This window comes from Agelaius phoeniceus, chromosome 7, assembly GCF_051311805.1.
Source record: "Agelaius phoeniceus isolate bAgePho1 chromosome 7, bAgePho1.hap1, whole genome shotgun sequence".
In the NCBI taxonomy this organism is placed as follows: Eukaryota; Metazoa; Chordata; class Aves; order Passeriformes; family Icteridae; genus Agelaius; species Agelaius phoeniceus.
Genome location: NC_135271.1, coordinates 4,415,104 through 4,436,256, shown reverse-complemented (window position 1 = coordinate 4,436,256; position 21,153 = coordinate 4,415,104). Strand labels below are relative to the sequence as shown.

The 21,153-nt window shown below is 54.7% G+C and overlaps 1 non-coding gene across 1 annotated transcript; it reads right to left on the bottom strand.

Annotated features, from left to right (window-relative positions):
* Window positions 1-616: 616 nt before the first annotated feature.
* On the bottom strand, window positions 617-769 carry LOC129133411 (5.8S ribosomal RNA). The gene has a single exon (XR_008535967.1). It is a non-coding gene; the product is annotated as a 5.8S ribosomal RNA (ribosomal RNA).
* Between the last annotated feature and the right edge of the window lie 20,384 nt (window positions 770-21,153).

The window sequence follows — 21,153 nt, the reverse complement described above, 5'->3', positions numbered from 1 at the left end:
TGAAACGACGACAGAAGAGGAGGGGGCAGGCGAAGGGAGGAGGGGTCAGAACCCCCGTCCCTGGCGCTCTCGCCTCGCCTGTCCGTGCTGCAGCACGGCACGGTACCGCTGCGGTACCCACCCGAAAACAGCCGTCCACACGGGGGGGGAGCCTAGGGGCAAGGCCCGCAGCTCGCCTCCCCGTCTCACCCTCCTCTCTCTTTCTCTCGGCCCTCGGTGACGCCTTTCGACACTGTCTCTCGCTCTCCCCAGGCCGCCGTGCCACCGCATCCCTGGCACGGTCCCGGCGAGGACAAGCTCCGCCCCAGCGGCTCGCTCCGGGAGCAGGGAGCTACGGAGCGCTCCCCGAGTCTGCATTTAGGGGGACGAAGGCCCTGCGCGGCAACGACGACGACGATGACAACTGCAATGACGACGATGCCTACCGGGCCGCAGGGAAGGGATCGAGGCCGCCTAGGGAAGCGCTTCTCTCGCCGAACCCCTGACCACCTTCCCTCCTGGCACTGGAGGGACACCGGAGTCGCCGCTGCCGCTGCCACCTCCGCGGGCGACGGGCCTGCAAGACGACCTTAGCCGCGCCGCCGGGGTGGCCCCTGGACAGCAATTGATTGTCAAGCGATGCTCAGACAGGCGTAGCCCTGGGAGGAACCCGGGGCCGCAAGTGCGTTCGAAGTGTCGAAGATCAATGTGTCCTGCAATTCACATTAATTCTCGCAGCTAGCTGCGTTCTTCATTGACACACGAGCCGAGTGATCCACTGCTAAGAGTTGTCTGCCCTTTGGGCACCGCTCACGCTGAGCGGCCCCTTTTTTTGTTACTCTGGCGCCAAGGACGCGGGGGCGTGCACCTGGCTTCGACCGTACGAGCACACAGAAATGGAAGGGGAGGGAAAAAACCAACTGGAGCAACCTACGCTATGAAGGCCGGCCAAGAGGCGGGGGAGCTCGCACCCCCAACTGCCTCCCCCTGTGAGGGGAGACGCCGACATCACAAATGCCGTCCTTCAGAGGCGGCCCAGGCGCCCGGGCTCGGCCCGGCCTCCGTGTGGAGGGCCACGTGGCGCGCGCCAGAACGTGGAACGGCGCGGCGGCCCGCCCGCCTCTTGCTTTCACAGGACAACCCGAGCCGGCATCGCCAGTGCCCAAGGCCTGCTGGATGGCAGAACCAGCCACCGCCAGGGCCGCACTCCCGGGACCGCTGCCGCCATGTCGCACCGCCGGGGCGCCTTGCCTTGGGCACGCGCCCAGCGGAAGGCGGTACGGCGCTGAGCCGGGGGGCAACACCCGCTCTCCTCTTTTTCACACGAAGACCGGGTGGGGAGAAGCGCCCCCGTGGCCGCCCCGCACGCCTTTCTGCGGCCCACACGCGGCCGGGAAGGGCGATGGAGGACGTGACAAGCGGGGCCTGGGATGGGACCGCCGCTGGGCAACGGCGGGTCTTTCCTGGCTGACTGTCGCCACAGGGAGGGATACCCGTCGAGCGGCACCACCACCGCTCGGCACGGGGTCGCCTGCACTTGCGGGCCTCTGCCACTGGAGGGCCCACAAGCGGGCAGGCGGTTGAGCCTGGGCATGGCCGGAGGATGACGGCGCCGCCAGTGTGCCTTCGAGGAGAAAAGGCTGTCAAGGGGAGGAGAGGCACCGGACGCGCCGAACGCAGCGCTGCGCTTGCCAGAGACCACGGCAGCAGTCCGAGGAGAGAGAGCGGGCAGGCCCCGGCGGCCATGACCCCACAGCCGAGGAAGGGCAGAGAGCACGCGCTCTCTGCCAGAGTCGCCCGTTACAACGAGGCGAGTGGGTCGGCCCCTGTGGCTGACTGCGCGCCTCAGCCTCTCCGTCGAGGCCGGGCCACGGAGAGGGGGATGCAGGGCGCCCGTCCTTAGTGCAGCGCAGTTAACCCCCACGGCCCGCGGCGGGATGATGACGGTGATGGAGGAGCGCAGCCGGTGCCGATGGGACAACCACCGCAGGCGATCGGCAGGAGTAGCTGCTCCCCACCCCTCAGTGGCACCCTGCTCGGCCACCGCCCGCCATGCCTGCCACCGCCAGCACCGCCGCTGCCGTGGCGGGCTGCGCCGAGCCGCCGGAGTCTTTAAACCGCCGCCCTGCCCCACCGGCCCCTTTCAGCAAACCTGCAGCGTTTGACGATGCAGAGGGAAAAAAACTGGGGGGACCACAAAGGCGCGGAGCGCTAGGTACCTGACCCTGGGGCGAGGGAAACGACCTGCATGGCCCTGCCGGGGTGCCTCCCCCGCTGCCGCCCTCAGGGGAGCGTCCACCAGCGGGGGCGTGCCCGACATCTGCTGCCACCACCGCCATGTCCTTCTCGGGGCCCGGGGTTTCCCTCAGTAGCCAGGCGCTGCGCAACCGAGAGGACCGGCGTGGCTTGGGCTGCTCCGCCGGCGCGGGGGATGCGGGCCCGACCACCAAGCACACCTCAGGCGCGCATGCGTGCCACAAAGCGTGGCACGGAACGCCCAGAGGCCTCGGCCCTTGGAGTTTCTCTGCCGTGCGCGAGAGGGGGGCCGCTCGGCCTGAGAGCGGGGAACTCTGCCGGCCAGCAAAAGCCCCGCTCCCCAGTGTGGGCAGGGCCGGAGGAGCTGCCTGCTCCGAGCCCCGAAGGTGCCCCTGCCACCCGGCTCCCTCGCCCATTCCACCTTGGCCGCCAACGGGTGCCACGGCCAGACAGCCGTCGCTTGATGGGCGAAGCAGCGAGGGAAAGGACGGGCCCGCCTCCAAGAGGGGCCGTGCCAAGCACCCCTCCCTCCCGGCACCCGGGCAGCTTTCTTGCGCGCATGCCGAGGAGAGCCAAGCTCGGGAGAACTCGGGCCGCGCCAAGGCGCCCGCACACGGCACACTGGCGACTGGCGTTCGGCAGCGCCGGCCGCTTCAGACGCGAGGCTCGTGGGCCCGCGGCCGCGCCCCCACTCTCTGGCGGGGACCGACTGGCGGCAGACCGGCGCAAGGCCGTGGTTGGGGGGGTGGTGTGGGGGACGGAGGGGCAAGCTGTCGCGACGGTGGTGAGCGTGCCATGCCTCTAGGCCTGGCTGCGACGCGCGGTGTAGCGCGGGGAGAGCCCCGCCCGCGCGCACATTGGCAAGTGCGCATGGCGCGTGCACGCGTGACACGCTTCGCTGCGCCGAGCGGCTTTTCCCCCCTCTCCCCCTTCCAACCCCCCGTGCCCGGAGGTGCTGCGCGCCTCCGCTCTCTCTCTCTGGGGCTGCGGTGTGCAGCGAAGGGGAAGGGCGTGTGGCCCCCGGTGCGACCAGGGCCGGCAGCCGGGGGCCGAGCGTGCGAACAGAGCGGGTGTGCGAGTGAGGCCGCACGCACGCAGCTGGACGGACGGCCCGGCATGAGGCGGCAGGCACCAAGCCCCACCGGTAATGATCCTTCCGCAGTTCACCTACGGAAACCTTGTTACGACTTTTACTTCCTCTAGATAGTCAAGTTCGACCATCTTCTCGACACTCCGGCAGGGCCGGGGCCGACTCCGGGGCCGATCCGAGGACCTCACTAAACCATCCAATCGGTAGTAGCGACGGGCGGTGTGTACAAAGGGCAGGGACTTAACGCAAGCTTATGACCCACACTTACTGGGAATTCCTCGTTCACGGGGAAGAATTGCAATCCCTGAACCCCATCAGGAATGGGCTTCAACAGGTTACCCGCGCCTGCCGGCGGAGGGTAGGCACAAGCTGAGCAAGCCAGTGTAGTGCACGTGCAGCCCCGGACATCTAAGGGCATCACAGACCTGTTATTGCTCAATCTCGGGTGGCTGAACACCACTTGTCCCTCTAAGAAGTTGGGCACTGACCGCTCGGGGGTCGCGTAACTAGTTAGCATGCCAGAGTCTCGTTCCTTATCGGAATTAACCAGACAAATCGCTCCACCAACTAGGAACGGCCATGCACCACCACCCACGGAATCGAGAAAGAGCTCTCAATCTGTCAATCCTGTCCGTGTCCGGGCCGGGTGAGGTTTCCCGTGTTGAGTCAAATTAAGCCGCAGGCTCCACTCCTGGTGGTGCCCTTCCGTCAATTCCTTTCAGTTTCAGCTTTGCAACCATAGTCCCCTGGAACCCAAAGACTTGGATTTCCCGGGAGCTGCCCGGCGGGTCATGGGAATAACGCCGCCGGATTGCCAGTCGGCATCGTTTATGGTTGGAACTACGACGGTATCTGATCGTCTTCGAATCTCCAACTTTGGTTCTTGATTAATGAAAACATTCTTGGCAAATGCTTTCACTCTAGGCCGTCTTGCGCCAGTCCAAGAATTTCACCTCTAGCGGCACAATACCAATGCCCCCGGCCGTCCCTCTTAATCATGGCCCCATTTCCGAAAACCAACAAAATAGAACCAGAGTCCTATTCCATTATTCCTAGCTGCAGTATGCCGGCGGCCAGCCTGCTTTGAACACTCTAATTTTCTCAAAGTAAACGCTTCGGGCCCCGCGGGACACTCAGCTAAGAGCATCGAGGGGGCGCCGAGAGGCAGGGGCTGGCACAGGGGGTGGCTCGCCTCACGGCGGACTGCCAGCTCGATCCCAAGATCCAACTATGAGCTTTTTAACTGCAGCAACTTTAGGATACGCTATTGGAGCTGGAATTACCGTGGCTGCTGGCACCAGACTTGCCCTTCAATGGATCCTCGCTCAAGGATTTAAAGTGCGCTCGTTCCAATTACAGGGCCTCAAAAGAGTCCTGTATTGTTATTTTTAGTCACTTCCTCCCCGGGTCGGGAATGGGTAATTTGCGCGCCTGCTGCCTTCCTTGGATGTGGTAGCCGTTTCTCAGGCTCCCTCTCTGGAATCGAATCCTGATTCCCCGTCACCCGTGGTCACCATGGTAGGCACAGACAGTACCATCGAAAGTTGATAGGGCAGGCATTCGAATGGGTCGTCACCACCACAGAGGCGTGCGATCAGCTCGAGGTCATCTATAGTAACCACAGCTGCCGGACGGGCCCGGGTTGGTTTTGTTCTGATAAATGCACGCGTCCCAGGAGGTCGGCGCTCGTCGGCATGTATTAGCTCTAGAATTACCACAGTTATCCAAGGAGCGGGAGAGGAGCGACCAAAGGAACCATAACTGATTTAATGAGCCATTCGCAGTTTCACTGTACTTCCCGTGTGTACTTAGACATGCATGGCTTAAGCTTTGAGACAAGCATATACTACTGGCAGGATCAACCAGGTAACCACCACCCACGGCGGCGCCGCGGCGCGGCGCGTGAGCATCCGGAGGCACCTGGCCCGCCGGCGAACCTGCCCCGTGCCAAACCCCAACCGCCCCAGGCTCCTTTTGCCGCTCCGACCCGCGGGAGCAGCATCACGGACAAAGACACGGCGGCGGGCGGCAGCGTGGCGGCGATGGGCGCCGGCAGCAGGGACGGCGGCCGGCCGCATCGCGGCCCGGCATCGCCTGGGATGGGGAATGGCGCCACGTGCAAGGCACACCTCTTGGCAACGGCTGACCGCGGTGGCCAGCCTTTCCCGCAACGCCACGGGCAAGGAGCCGGGACCACTGCACAGCTTTTCGCCACTCGGATGGAGCACGATCTTCGTCTCTCTCTCTCTCTCTCTTTCTCTCTCTCGCGCTTTTTTTCCCAGGGCCCGCGCCCCGGTTCAAGATTCGGCCTCGTGCTCGAAATGATGCGCGCGGCACACGGAACGGGTCTCGGCTGGGGCTGACCCGCCCCCCCCACCAAAGCCAAGAAAAACCCGCCTGCCAAAAGGTCGCGGGCGAGCGACCGGTCGCGGGCGAGGTTGGGCCAAGCGGGGCCCCGCTCACAGGGACCAAACCCCGTCCCGGCACATCCCCCCACCGGGCCACACGGAAAGCACCGGATGTGCTAGAGGAGGCAGCGACCTGACGAGGTGGGCGTGGCCTGGACACCGAGGCCCCTTTTCAGCTGGGGCAGCTTGCTCTGCAGCAGGCGGCGGAACGGCGAAGTAGTGCGCGGACCGGGCTCTGTTCCACCCGGGTCCGCGCCCCATAGTGTTCGGGCACTTTCACCCTCTCTCTTTTCTCTCTCGCCACTCTCCCTTCTCGCAGCTCAGCTCCAGCCGCACCGCTGCCTGGTGCTGCTTGTGGCCGGCGCCCAAACGGGCGCTACCCGGACCGGGGCCAGCACCGGCACCTCATGGGTTTTTTTAAGGACACCTGAAAGCTCGCGGGGCCACGCGGCCGTCACACAGCTCGGGATAGTAAAGACGCCCTTCCCCAGGCCAGCGGGAGGGGCGACACCTCACCTGCAACGGGAAGCGAATTGGAAAGGAGACCGCCCTGCCCGAGCACCGGACCCCCCCCTGCCGTGGCTTCCCCGTGACAGAGAAGCCTCAGAAGGAGAGCCGGCCCGCTGGGGTCCCTCTCCGACGCCACCAGAAAAGCCACATCGATCAGGCGCAGCTCTGGGAATGAGCTGCGCCAACAGCGACAAGGGCCCCACGGCCACGCTCCTGGGACAACAACGGCGACGGCCGCCCAGCCCACCTGTGGATCAGATTGCTCGCGGCAGCAGAGGAGTGCGGGGGGTGCTGTCACCCACCCACGGGCAACAACGGCTCCCCTTTTGGCTAGGCAACGGCAGGACTGGACCAGCCCCCGCCGGGCGGGGGGGGACTCGGTGGCGCCCCCCGCCTTCCAGCCTGGGGATTCCGGCCGACTGTGCAAGATAAAGTTCCACTGACCTGGCGCCATGGGCCACCAGCTTTTGCCCGGCCTAGCGGCGGTCGGCTTTCCCTTCTGGAAAAAAAAGCCGGGGGACGGCACGACAGAAAAGGCACACGGAGGCGCGTTCGCAACGACCTGTGCTAGCCATGGGGGCCACGGGGCCGGGGGCCCGGGGGGGGTCCGAGGTACGCACCTCACTGCCTCCCCACGACAGACCCACCGGCATCCCGCTCACGCCTTCGTCGCAACGCTTCTCGGTGCCGCGGCTTAGGGCCATGAGAGAAAAATAAAAAGGCCCGCGGAGGCCTGGTGGGTGCCTCCCCAACTCCGCCCACCTCAACAAAAAGCAACGGACCCGGCGTGGCAAACCCTGCCCCGCCTGGCAGAAGCGGCTCAGTTGATCTGGCCACGACCGAGGTAGGCGAGGCGCTGCCGCCTCACCCAGGACCAGTCCGGGGGGGCTCTCCATCAGGTGCCGGGCCCGTAAAAAAAAAAAAAAACTGGGCCAAAAAATTCTGCCTGCCAGAACGCGGGTCCCCATCTTAAAGGCGAGGAAGGGCAACGGCTTTAACAGTGCGGGCTGGGGACCACCGCTGCCGCCGAGGCAGACCGATGGGCCCAAAACAACAGCAAATGATTCTGGAGCAGAGGCATTGCTTGGAGAAAACTCTCCCCTGCTCTGTCTGGGCAATCCTTAACCAGTGTGTTACATGGCTCTTGCTGCCAATTTCTTGCTCAACAGTGTGATAGATCAATCTGATTCATGCTAACACTTGTAACTATATTTTAAATGTTTTAGAAAATATTTGTTAAAAAGTAAGAGAGGAAAAGGATATGGAATTAGTGACACAAAACAGACGTTTTCAGATGTTCACGAGAAAACAGGATGCAGGATGTAGTTTGAGATAAGTAACATCCCAAAAGGCAATAGGCCTCAGGATAATTAAAGAATCGGCTTTGACATGGACAAAATTGGGATGATTCCAGGTATCGATGAAATCATAAGGCTTCTTTTTGGAATATAATGCTGGCTTCTTGTGGTAGTTTGACAGGAAATGTGTTTTTTGGGATGCTGTGTTTTGGGCCAATGGATATTCAGGCTTTAATATTGGCATTTAATCTGGCCATTGGGACATTGGACACGCCTCTGAGAACATGGGGTTAAAAGCAGAGCTCTCCCCTGGGAGGGTCCTTTCAGGTTTCTGGTGGGAAAGAGTTCGGGTCTCTGCCCCGGCCCAGCTGCTGGCTGGGCAGGGAGCAGGGAAAAGCCATGTGGCCGAGAGAGGTAGGCCTGAGCCCGGGGGTGGAAGGGTGGAAGAGAGAGAGAGAGAGGGAGACACCAGGAGCCATCGGGCAGCCACCCCTGAGAGACACAGAGAGAGAGAGAGAGCCGCTGCCTGAGACTGTAACCTTGAGACTGGATAAACATGGGCCTGTGCCGGCAGCAGGGCTGGGACGGAGAAGAAGGGGGGGGTGCACCGGCCGCTTGTAGGAGCTTTTAACCCCTTCTCGGAGAATGAGAACTTTACAGATCATTGACCTCTCCTAGAAGACAGAGTGGAAGATGAGGAAGGAATGTGCAAGTGTGAGAGAGGTCTGGGCGAGTGAGAAATAGTGGAAGAATAGAGAAGAATCCTCGTGGGAAGAGATGATGAAGTGGCTTTTGCTGGACTCTTTTTGTACAGCCATGGACAGAACCATGTTCCTTGTGATGCAGAGACTGCATTCTAGGGGGAGGCAATGCCTCAGAATCAAGAGGGTTCAGTGTTGGTGCCCCTCGGCCCCAGGGGGTGGAAAAATATGGGGGGGACAGGTGTCCCAAAGGAGAGATTGTGGGGACAGGTGTCCCAAAGGAGAGACTGTGCCCTTTTTGGATCGGGACAGAGCATCCTTAAAAAGACAACCCTAGAAGCAGCTCTGGTCCGTGTTCAGTGGTGAGAGCACTGGACATGAAAGGAAGAGGTCACGACGGCAGATGGACTCCGGGCGGTGCCACGAGTGACACGGAAACACACGAGGCTTCGGCTGTGTTTCCAGGGGAAGCCCATGGTACAAGAAGGACTCCTGTCCTCTTGATGAACTGAGGATTGATTGTTTGAAGAGTGGTGCTGGACTAAGAGTTGGTGATTTGAGGAATACATGTATTGTGTTGGGAATTTGGTGGGGGGAGGAGGAAATGTATTTGTAAGGTTTTCATTTTCCCTGTGCATGTGTTCCTTTTTATTTGTAGTTGTAGTGTAGTTAATAAAGTTTTGTTTTCTTTCTTCCCTAAGTAGGAGCCTGCTTTGCTTATTCCTGGTCACATCTCACAGCAGAAACCAGGAAGAAGGTATCTTCATGGGGGCACTGGCATTGTACCAGTGTCAAACCATGACAGGGACCCATAAGTGAAATAATATAGTCTTTCACTCTGGGGTAAGACAAACAAATGAACAATTGTTGCCTCTAAATCCACAGTACTCTCTGAAAAAGCTGGAGGTAAAGATACAAGCTAATGTTTCCAAAATTAAACAGCAATACTGCCCACTCATACAGCAAAGCCTAAAAGAATGGGAGCTGTGGATACATTCCCAGACACCAAATGATAGGTATAAAATAGACTTAAGGGGATGGTTTGGGTCTGAACTGGGAGTATTAAATTCTATTGATCAAGAAGTCTTGCTCAAGAAAGTAAGCACTGTGAGCTCTTATATTGGAAAGATACAAACTCCTCTCAGATCAACCCTGCTATCACTTGCCCATACCCAAAGCCTGGCAGCTAACCTATTAAGCACCCTGGCCAACAATACACAGCAGGATTTTCAAGCAGTTGGTGTCTTTATGGGAAAACCACAGGGTAACATTTCTTTAGCATTTCAATGTACACAAGCTCAGCTGTGTATGTCTATGGTCTGTAATCTCAGGAAAACTGCCCAGAGCTCCCCATGAGCCTGATGGCCGCCTCTCACAGGGGCTCTTGTGGGCTGTCCTGGCACAGCAGGGCCCGGTGCAGGTGCTCGGCTGCTCTGCTCCTGTCCTCTGCCAACTGGAGAGAGCCAGGAGGGTGCACTTGGTGCAGGCTCAGCCCCTGGGCTGGGCTCTCCCTGTGGCCAGCACTGGACTCCCCTGGCCACGCAGCCCTGTGAGGCAGCCAGCAGCCACTGGGGCTGGGCTCTGGAGGGGGCACAGGGCTTGGTGCTGCCCAAGAAAAAATAAAGGAAAACTTCTGACCCCTGAGACAAATGGCAGTATTGGAGATACTTTTTGCAAGGGATGGACAAAATAATGACCCTGACAAGGTCAGATGCACAGTGCAAATGTGGTGGAGCCATGCACAGCAGGGGCCATCTGAATACTCCAGCTTCATGGGAACAATGCATTTTGTGGATAACCAAGAGACAGTGAGTTCTGGAGCAAGTAAACTCAGGAATGATGAGACCATCGTCCATGGCCTGACACACACTCATGTCTCTGCTGTGCTCGAGTCTCAAGGATGAACAGGAAAAATTCAGAGAGAAGATGAGGAAGGAGATGAGCAAGGACAGTTCCCATGTGGCACCAGTGCAAACCAGAGGCCCCAGTGTCAGAGCCCAACATCCCCCAGCTAGGGAGAGGGAGTGCACCCCACGAGTGGGCCTGTGGTTCTTCCTGTATGAACATGGGCAAGACATGAGAGGGTGGAATGGAAAACTCATCTCTGTCCTAGCAGCATGGGTATGCGAGCTAAAGGAGGAAACTACTAAGAGAGGAATTTACACCCAAATGAATGCAGCCCCAGCTCCCCGTGACCGAGCTGCCAGGTATAGCAGAAAGGAGCATGATATGCCAGATCCCCTTGAAGGAATATCCAGAATATACGCCCAGGGAGGGCACGGTAGCCAGGACTAGAGAGACCCTGCCTCTAGCCAGGTAGAGGCCAGGGAAAATTGTGTCTTTTGGGCTGTTTGGATCACTGCCACACCAGAGCCATAGATATACAAGGCTTTTGTCCATACTGGTGCACAGTGTACTCTAATCCCTTCAGGACATGTGGATGCAGAACCCATTTCCATTGCCAGGGTGATGGGGGGATTGCAGCAGGTGATCCTGTTGGAAGCCAAGGTGAGCCTGACTGGGAAGGAGTGGCAGAAATTCCTATTGTGACTGGCCCAGAGGCCCCGTGTATTCTGGGCATCGACTTCCTCTGGAAGGGCTTTTAGAAAGACCCAAATGGACTCAGGTGGGCTTTTGGAATAGCTGCTGTAGAGACAGAGAACATGAAGCAGTTGAACACCTTGCCTGGACTATCAGAAAACCCATCTGCAGCAGGACTCCTGAAGGTGGCAGAGCAACCAGTGCCAATTGCCACCTTGACCGTGCAACACCGGCAGTATCAAACAAATCGGGATGCCGTGATCCCCATGCACAAAATGATCCATGAGCTGGAGAGCCAAGGGCTAGACAACAAAACCCACTCACCCTTCAACAGCCCCATCTGGCCTGTGCACAATTCTGACAGAGAATGGAGATTGACTGTGGACTATCGTGCCTTGAATGAAGCGACTCCACCGCTGAGCGCGGCTGGGCCGGACATGCTGGAACTGCAGTACGAGCTGGAGTCCAAGGCAGCAAAGTGGTACGCCACTGTTGGCATTGCTAACGCGTTTCTCTCCATTCCTCTGGCAGCAGAATGCAGGCCTCAGTTTGCTTTCACCTGGAGGGGCGTGCAGTACACCTGGAACCGACTGCCCCAGGGGTGGAAGCACAGCCCCACCATGTGCATGGACTGATCCAGGCTGCACTGGAAAAGGGTGAGGCTCCAGAACACCTGCAGTACATGGATGACCTCATAGTGTGAGGGAACACAGCTATGGAAGTATTTGAGAAAGGAGAGAGGATCATCTAGATTCCCCTGGAAGCTGACTTCGCCATCAAGACGAACAAAGTCAAGAGACCTGCCTGAGAGATCCAGTGCCTGGAAGTAAAGGGGCAAGATGGACAGTGTCAGATTCCCACTGAGGTCATCAACACAATCACCGTGATGTCTCCACCAACCAGCAAGAAGGAAACACAAGGTTTCCTAGGCACCACAGGATTTTGGACAATCCCCATTCCCAAGTACAGCCAGAATGTGAGCCCTCTCTACCTGGTCATCGGCAGAAAAGGATGATGTCCAGTGGTGCCCTGAACAGCAACAAGACTTTGCCCAGATCAAGCAGGAGATCGCTCATGCAGTGGCCCTTGGCCCAGTCAGGACAAGAGCAGAGGTGAAGAACGTGCTCTACTCTGCAGCTGGGTACAATGGCTTGTCCTGGAGCCTTTGGCAGAAGGTGCCTGGGGAGACTCGGGGCCAACCACTCGGATTCTGGAGCTGAAGTTTCAGAGGGTCCAAAGCCAACTCCACTCCCAGAGAGGAGGAAATCTTGGCTGCCCATGAAGGAGTCCAGGCTGCCTCAGAGGTAATAGGCACGGAAGCACAACTCCTCCTGGCAGCCCGACTACCGGTACTGGGGTGGATGTTCAAAGCAAATGTTCCCTCTACGCACCATGCCACCAGTGCTACATGGAGCAAGTGGATTGCCCTCATCACACAGCACGCCCGTACTGGAAACCTGAATGGCCCTGGGATTCTGGAAATAATTACAAACTGGCCAGAAGGTGAAACTGTAGTCTCACTGACAAAGAGGAGCAGGAACAAGCGACAAGGGACTGAAGAAGCTCCACCATAAAACCAATTACCAGCAGAGGAAACACGCTACGCTCTTTTCACTGATGGCTCCTGTCGCATCATAGGGATGAACTGGAAGTGGAAAGCAGCCGTATGGAGCCCCACATGACAGGCTGCTCAAGCTACCGAAGGAGAAGGTGGATCAAGTCAACTTGCTGAACTCAAAGCTGTTCAGCTGGCCCTGGACATTGCTGGGTAAAAATATAATTGAGTCCCTTTGACTTGCTCTTTTTGGACTATAAAAGCTGGAGCCACTTTCGGGGCAAATTTGGAGACCTCATCTATGGGTGGATGGATGACCTAGAATTTTCCCAATTGCTGGGAATGGTTCCCCAGGTCCTTGGTGAAAAATGCGGCTCCCCAGCAAGTGCAGATCTGCAAGATGAGAAACAATTTAGGCAATTGGTGATGCATCTTTCTAAATCGCTCTCCTTTCTTTATTACAGTACTGATTTAGGGGAACTACCTTGCTTGTTGTTGCTTGTTACTAAAACCAAGCACACATTTTTTATTGTGTATTATCTTACATTGTGGTTCCTTCATATTCACAGTAAAAGAAGAACATTATTTCCAGTGATGTGTCCTTTAAATCACCTCAGTCAATTGGCAGAACACCAGGAGGCCCCTAAGGAGCCGGGGTGCTGGGAAGCCCTGAGGAACTGGGTGTCAGAGGGCACAAGCAGCCCCCAGGCAGCCGCCTGTCCCTGGCACTCGGCTGCTCTGGCGCTTCCCCAGAGCGTCTCCCAGGCCTGCGGCACAGCCCTCCAGGCCGGGCCTCAGCAGGAGGGTGGGGACACCCCTGAGGTGCCCATGCTGGGCTGGCTGGGCACAGGGAGGGCAAAGCTCCCCTGCTGGGGCATGGGATGAGGCAGTGGGAAGCCAGAGAACCTGAGATTTTACCCCCCAAATGTTCTGTCTTTGCCCTAACATTTACCTCAGGTTTTGTCACAAAATGATCTCCATGTGCCCTCTAGAAATTACTCAGACTTTTCCTCAAAAGTAATTTTTTTCCCTAGAGATCCCCTCAAATTTTCCTGCTCAAAGTTCTACTACATGTACTCGACAGTTCACCTCTGATTTCATTATTCTCACAGTCCAGTGATTACCTCAACTGGAAAGCCCAAATGTTCATTTCATGCCCTACAGGTGACACCAGGTAATTCCAGCATTCCTGTGCTATGAAGTTCTTTCCCTGGAAGCTACTGCAGCTTTACCCCTGGCCAAGTGAAACACTCCCTGGTGCTGAGGCAAGCCTGGCCCATGCTCCTCGGTGTGTATGAGCGCAGGGCAGCCCCAGGGCAGCTCCCCCAGGGCTTCTGCAAGGCCGCCCGGCGCCCGGCCCCGCGGGGCGGCCCCAGCGGGTTCGAGTTGCCGCCCGCGGCTGAGGGGAGCGGCGGGGCGGGGCCGCCCGCGCCTGGGCGGGAAACGCTCCCTGCGGCGGGGAGCGGGCGGCGGCGGCGCAGCGGGGAGCGGCCCGGCCCTGCCGTGTCCCTCAGGGTGAGCCCACGGCCCCTCAGCGGCCCTGGCGTCCCTTCAGCCAGCGGCATGTGCGCTCAGCCACACGCGGCGTGCCCGTGTCCCCCTCACTTTCCCTCAGTGACACCGCCTCACCCTGAGGGACAAGACAGACACCCGCCTCCCCTCAGGGACTCTCGCTGGCCTCAGTGGCATGCAGGGCATCTGCATCCCATTCAGAGACTGTCATGACACCTCAGCGACCCACGGGGCATCTGCCTTCCCTTCAGTGACAGAAAGGCACCTGCAACCTGCTGGGGAAGCCTCAAGTCTGCTCAGTGACCCCATGTGCCCTCAGCATTGGGACACCCACTTTTCTCTCAGTGACCCTCACGTCCCGTCAGCAAATCAAGAGGCACCAGCCATCCTGTGGGTGACTCAGAGCGAATGCAGTGGGTCATGGTGGCCAGGGGCAAGCAGCAAGCAGAAAGCCAGGGCTGGGGAAAAGGCTCTGCTCTGCTTACAGCATGGGCTGAGGGCTGGGAGAGCTCCATTTCCCCCTTGAGATGTTGGAGACAGGGCCTTTCACCCTCCTTACAGGGCTGCCCATCGCTGCAGGCAGCCAAAGGAGTGTCGGGTTCGGCTGTCTGTCTCTGCCCCGACACGGGTAGAGTGGTTCTTGGGTGGCACGCGATTCAAAGGACGAGTCTGGACTCTTCAGCTTTTCGATCTTCAGGTTGTTTATTATTTCTTATCTACAAAATTTTTCTGTCTGCCCAACAGAGGTCTGATCTGCAAGCAGTCACAGGCACCCTCTGACCACCCACGGGGCGGTCATGTCTTTTTATACTAAAATCTACGTACACAATATTTACCTTTATTTCCCAATGCTTTTCACCCATGTTGGCAAGTGCACCTTCACCAGAAACCAATCCCCAAGTGCCAACATCATCACAGGAGATGGAGGACAAGAAGAAGAAAGAAGAAGGACGAGACACGCCCTGATCCCTCCATCTTGTCTCCATAACCCCCCTGTACCAAAAACCTTAAGTTTATATTTCACCCTCTAAATGTGTCCCTTTTACACCTTTTACTCTAAAGTGATTCTCTTGTCCTCAAACTCTTGTTGCTTCTGTGGATGGATCAAAATCAAGCCACCAAACACTCTTGGCAACATTCCAGGATTTTCGAGACCCCCAAGGGTTCTCCTGGCATCTCTGGACATCGGGAATGATGTGCTGAGATCCCACATCTCCCCCTTCTGTTTGCACCAAGAAGACTTCTTTGGCAACTTGACTCATGACACATCTCACACACAAAAAGTTGCATGGGACGATGAGCATGAGAACTAAGAGTATTATTAAAATATAAAATCCCATTTTTAAAAACCCTCTCCATAAGGGACAAAGATCAAAAAATCCCGCCACATCATCAATCCATGACCCAGTGATTTCCCCTAGTTTCTTTATACTGTCTTTTATATTTTGAATGCTTTCATGAATTGATCTCGAATGATCCGAGAGATTCATGCAGCACATTCCCTCAAACTCTTCACATCCATGTCCATGAGCAAGCAATAGATAATCGATTGCTGCTCTATTTTGAAGAGTTGCCTCTCTCACACCACTTATATCTTTCAACATGTCACTCAAAGCGAGAGAGACTGATTGAGCATGCTTGCTCAACCAACAACCCATGTGGTCCAGTTGAGTCAAGGCCACCCCCGACGCTGTCTGAGGTGAGAAAATTGCTGCTGCAATTCTCCTTGCCTTGTCCCAGGTGTATACTTCATCATCACAGTCTGCACTGTAATGTTGCAAGGACCTTTTCTCTTTGTGTTTTGGTTCTCTCAACACTTTCAAATCTGGTGACAACATTGAAATCCTCCCAATGCTGCATGGACCTCCCTTGGCATTTGCAGGAATGCCGTGCCAAATTCTGTCCCCACAAATTAAAAACTACCCACGTGGCAATTGCACTGGGACCTGGATTGATCCTTTGGCTGTCGTCACAGTGTGATTGCACCAAACTGATGCGTTTCTATAATATTCGTGATTTGGTGTGACATCAATGCTTTTGTTTGTCCTTGACACATTCGAATTCTCAAATTTCATGCACAGCTCCATTGTTGTGGACCCGAAAATTTCCAATTCCTGCGGTTCGGTAGAAACCACAGGTAAAAGATGCGTCCACGCACACCATTCATTCACAGGATCTTTGATGACCTGCGAAATCTCCATTCGAGGATGCCCTGGAATTGGCCATTCGCCCACTGGCAACCCAACCATGCATGCTGTGAATGGTTTCCCTGGTTTCGAATGTGTCAGGCAGATACTTTCTAAATTTGCTGCCTGGGCTAACGTTTCCCAAACATTTTGTTTTGGCTGACTGACAGGTAGATTTGCTCCATTGCTTAAAGCAACAGATGAAAGCATGAGCATCATAAAACTCACGACTTCACCCTTATAAAAAACCATTTTCATGCTCCCACTCAAAGCCGCAAAGGAAAAAACCCCCCAAAGTTTTTATTCTTTTTGTTCTCCTTCTGAGTTGTTGCTCAGAACTTGAGTTTCTTCCTCCATCTGTGTGCTCGTTTCTCTGCTTCCGGGATCTGTGCTCTCTTGCTCTCTTGTTCGAAATGGCTTCACGTGCCGCGCTGACACCCACTTCAGCCCTTGCCCTGTGGAAACACAAGTGAAACCCTTGCCCCATGTGATTAGTTTGAAAGGACCCTCTATTTGTCCTGTCTCTGGGTTTCTGATCAAAACCAAAGGATTCTCCCTTAGTTTTGCCTGAGAGCTGTTTAAAAAATGCCTCACGATTGGTGGATTGGGTTCAGAAGACGAACTGTTAAGAAAATTCAACACATACAATGCTTTGTTTAACTTCATGTGTGGTGTCGCCTCTGGCTCCCCCCTTTTCTGCCTGTCCAAAAGGGATTTCAGGGTGTGATGTGTTCTTTCAATGATTGCCTGACCTGTAGGTGAATGTGGAATGCCAAATGTGTGTCTGACACCCCATCTTTTCAGGAATCTGTCAAGCACCCTGCCTGTATATGTTGGACCATTATCAGTTTTTATTTCTTGAGGCACACCTAACGATGCAAACGCTTGTAAAAAATGTCGACAAGCATGTTCTGCTGTTTCCCCTGCATGTGCTGAAGCAAAGACTGCCCCTGAAAATGTATCTACTGAAACATGAACATTTTTGAGTCTCCCAAATGATGGATATTTTGTGACATCTGTTTGCCACAGCTGAAGACTTTGCAGTCCTCGTGGATTGACTGCTCCTGTCGAAGCAGGTGGTTGCACGAGTTGACAATCTGGACAAGCACTAATGATTTCCCTCGCCTGAGTTTTTGTGAGACGAAAGGATTCCATCAGCGCCTGCGCATTCTGATGAAAAAATGTATGACTCAGTCGTGCTTGCTCAAAAATGTCCGGAAGTGTTTGTGAAATGGGCATTGTCAACCTGTCTGCCTGAGCATTCCCTTCCGCTAGATATCCTGGAAGTGTTGTGTGCGCTCTGATGTGAGTGATGAAATATTCTTCTTCCCTGCTTTCTAGCACTGCTTTCATGCTCACTAGATAGGAATATAAAACTTCATTGCTGACTTCTTTCAAGAGCGAACCTTCCAATCGTTTGACCACACCTGCAACATATGCAGAGTCCGTGACCAAATTGAGCGGTTGTTGGAACAACTGAAATGCTCGGACAACAGCTGCCAACTCCACAATTTGTGGAGAACCTTGAACCGTCTTCACGTTTGATTCCCATTCCCCTGTCGTTGAGTTCATCCACGTGATCACTGACTTGTGTGTCTTTCCTGAGCCATCAGTGAACACTGTGATCCCGTCCAGAGGTTCTTCACTTATTTTTGGCTTTGCTCTGTAGCATATTTGTGATTGCAACATTCTATGTTGTGGAAAGTTGATTGTGCAAGCTCCTGGAAAAGCTAACAATGCAATTAACAAATCTTTTGATTTCTGCATCGCCCAATCGAAATAATCTTTCTTCAAAGGCAGATATATCTTTGAAAATTCTCGTCCCGCCATTGTCAGCAATCTTGTTCTCCCTTTTATGATGATCTGTGCTGCCATCTCCAAATCTGTCAGAATTGTCTTTGAAGGCCTATACGGTAAGAAAATCCACTCTATGATTATTAAAGGATCTCTCTGAGATGCGTCCCATTGGAAGATTAAACCATGGAACTGTGCTTTCTTTCCCAACACTGCTAACTGGAAAGGCAACGATTCAACGAATCGATGTGCCTGTCTCTTCTGAATGGCATCTGTAACTTTTTCCAACTCCTTCTTTGCTTCTTTTGTGAGCATCCTGGGAGATCGAATGTCTGCATCTCCTCTCAAGAGATCAAGCAACGCTGGAATGTCACTGTTTGTGATTCCCAAAATCGACCTCATCCAGTTGATTTCCCTTAGAAGTTGTTGTAAATCATGTAGATTGTTGACTCTTGTGCTGATTTCCATCTTTTGAGGCCTTATTGTTCTCTCCGAGATTTTCCATCCTAGATATTTCCAAGGCGCGACCTCTTGAATCTTTGAAACACTGATTTCCAGACCTGCCTTTTGCACTTCTGCAATCACACAGTCACGAGCCTTTTGCAGCTCTTGTTGTGTCGATGCCGCAATGAGCAAATCATCCATATAATGAATGATTCTCACCTTCGGGAATTTCTTCCGCGCTGGTGACAAAGCTCGTGCCACGTACCATTGGCAGATTGTCGGCGAGTTTTTTAGGCCCTGAGGAAGAACGACCCAATGGTACTGCTGCAGAGGCGTTTCCTTGTTGATACTTGGAACTGAAAAGGCAAGCCTCGGAGCATCATCCGGATGAAGTGGAATGCTGAAGAAACAGTCCTTGAGGTCAATGACCACAAGCGGCCAATCTCTGGGAATCATCGAAACAGATGGAAGACCCAGCTGAAGCGGTCCCATGTCTTCGAGGACTTCATTGATCTTCCTGAGATCGTGCAACAACCTCCATTTGCCTGACAGCTTCTTCTTGATGACAAACACTGGAGAATTCCAAGGGCTGTTTGTTGGCTTGATGTGTCCTTTCTGCAACTGTTCTTGGACCAAGGTTTTCAATGCACTCAACTTTTTTCGCTCCAGGGGCCACTGATCCACCCAGACTGGATCATCTGTTTTCCAAGTCAACTTCAATGTGGAGAATGCCGCAGTGACCCCTACTAAAAATCCACCTCGATCTTCGTACCCCATTGTGCCAAGAGATCTCGTCCCCAAACTGTGATTGGCTTCTGCACAACGAAAGGACAAATGATCGCTGTCTTGTTTCCTGGTCCCGTGACAACGATGGCATTCTCACTCTGCAGACACAGAGAAACTCCCCCTATGCCTGAGAGAGATCCCAAGGGTGCAATCAAGCTCCAGTTGCGAGGCCAAAAGATGTAGGATATTACCGTGACATCTGCCCCTGTATCGAGCATGCCTCTGACTTCTATTGTTCTGTCTCCACAAGTTAATTGGCATGTGAGCGTGGGTCGATCTCGACCTATGTGCTTTACCCATGTGGTATGTATTTCGACATGTTCCCTCAAAGGAAGCCCTTCTTCATCGAAGATTGACATGACTTCAATGGCGTGTTGTGGCAAAGCAAAAGCTCTCGCGATCTGAGTGTTTTCCGCCACGGTCAATGGTGGACGAAGTGCTTTTGCCAGAACTGTCAGTTCCGTATTTTTGTCTGCGGAAACAACTGATGGATAAACAATAAGTCCTAGGATTCTGCTCCTATCCTGTCCTATTATTAAGAAATCTTGTTTTTTGTGTGAGTCTCCGCGGATTCCTGTTGGAACCTCCGCATGACTTTCATCCAGAAAGCAAATTAATTTGGAAGTTGCCAGTGTGCACTGTGCTCCTGGTGGAAGGAGTTCTGGATCGCTTGAGAATCGGCTGAGGAGTTTGCTGAGGGCATCTGCTTGACGATCCCCGATGATTGTCCTGTTGGTTGTTGTGTCACCGCCATCACTTGTGTCGACGCGCGCTGACGGTTTGTGGGCGTGCTCCTTCTCCCGTTTCCCGGAAGTGGTAAAGGATTCCCTTCCACGTCTGTCTGGGAAAAACATTCCTTCACAGAGTGTCTTCCTCTTCCACACCGCGCACAAAGTGGCTTTGCAGGCTTTTGTGTCTGCACTTGCGCATGTGCATGTGGACAATTCTTTTTCAAGTGTCCAAACGCCCCACATTTGTAGCATTGTCCTCCTGATGGATTGTTCTTCTTCTGGATGGTTGCAAGAACTTTATTTATGTTTTCATTCTGTTGTTGGAGTACCTTTTCCAGCATCTTTTCAACCTTGTCCTGATCTTCTGACTGCCTCTCCGGGTTTCTTCTTATCTGTTCTCCCCATTCTCCTCTCAGCTCATCCCTCACGATTGATGCGACGTGCTGAGGTGTTCCCACTCTGCTGCATGCCTCCACCATCTCTGCCAAGGATGGCCGTCCTGGCATTGCGCTGATGACCCGTTGACAATCCGGGTTGGCATTGCCGAAAGCTAAACTCTCCATGAGAGGTTGCTTCGCCTCGTCAATCGTCACCTGTCGATCCACAGCTTGCGAGAGTCGATCTATGAAAGATGAGAATGGTTCTGTGGGACCTTGCCTGATGCATGAGAATGGGACGTCCGGAACTCCTGCCGGAGCAATCTGCAAGATCGCTTTGCGTGCTGCTTCTTTGATGTCATTCAGCACCCGTCGTGGAAGCCGTGCTGCTTGCTCCACTGGATTGTCATCTGGAGGATCTCCTGCCAACTGTGCTTCTGTGAGGTTTGCGTTTGGCCCACCTTGATAGCTGGCTCTCAACTCTGTGAGATATCTTCTCCATCTTCTGTCCCAGATAAGACTTTGTGTGTCAGTGAGAATCATCGACACAAGACATCGAATGTCGAATGGCGTGAAATCATATGTATTGAATGTCCCCTTCAGGAGCTGTTTGAAGTACTGCGAATTCAGCCCATTGTTCTGAATGGCCTTTGATAAGTCCTTGATCACCTCGTGACCCAGCCTTTCCCACCTTGGATTTTGACCTTGTGCATCATATGTCACTGGCATTATTATGTCTCCTGATCCTCTGATCAAACCCTTTTCTTTTGATAATTCATTTCTAATTTCCTTCCAGTCTATTGGTTCTATTGGTTGTTCTTCTTCATCCTCTTCTGGAAACTCCATTGGCCATTGCCTGCACAATGGAATCGTGGAGGCTCTTGGTGATCCTTTGCTCCATGTTCTTTGACTTGAGGTCCTCAGTCTTGCTCCTAAATCTGGAAAAGAAACTTGAGGCTCTCTTGAACGTGTTCTTTTTGCTGCA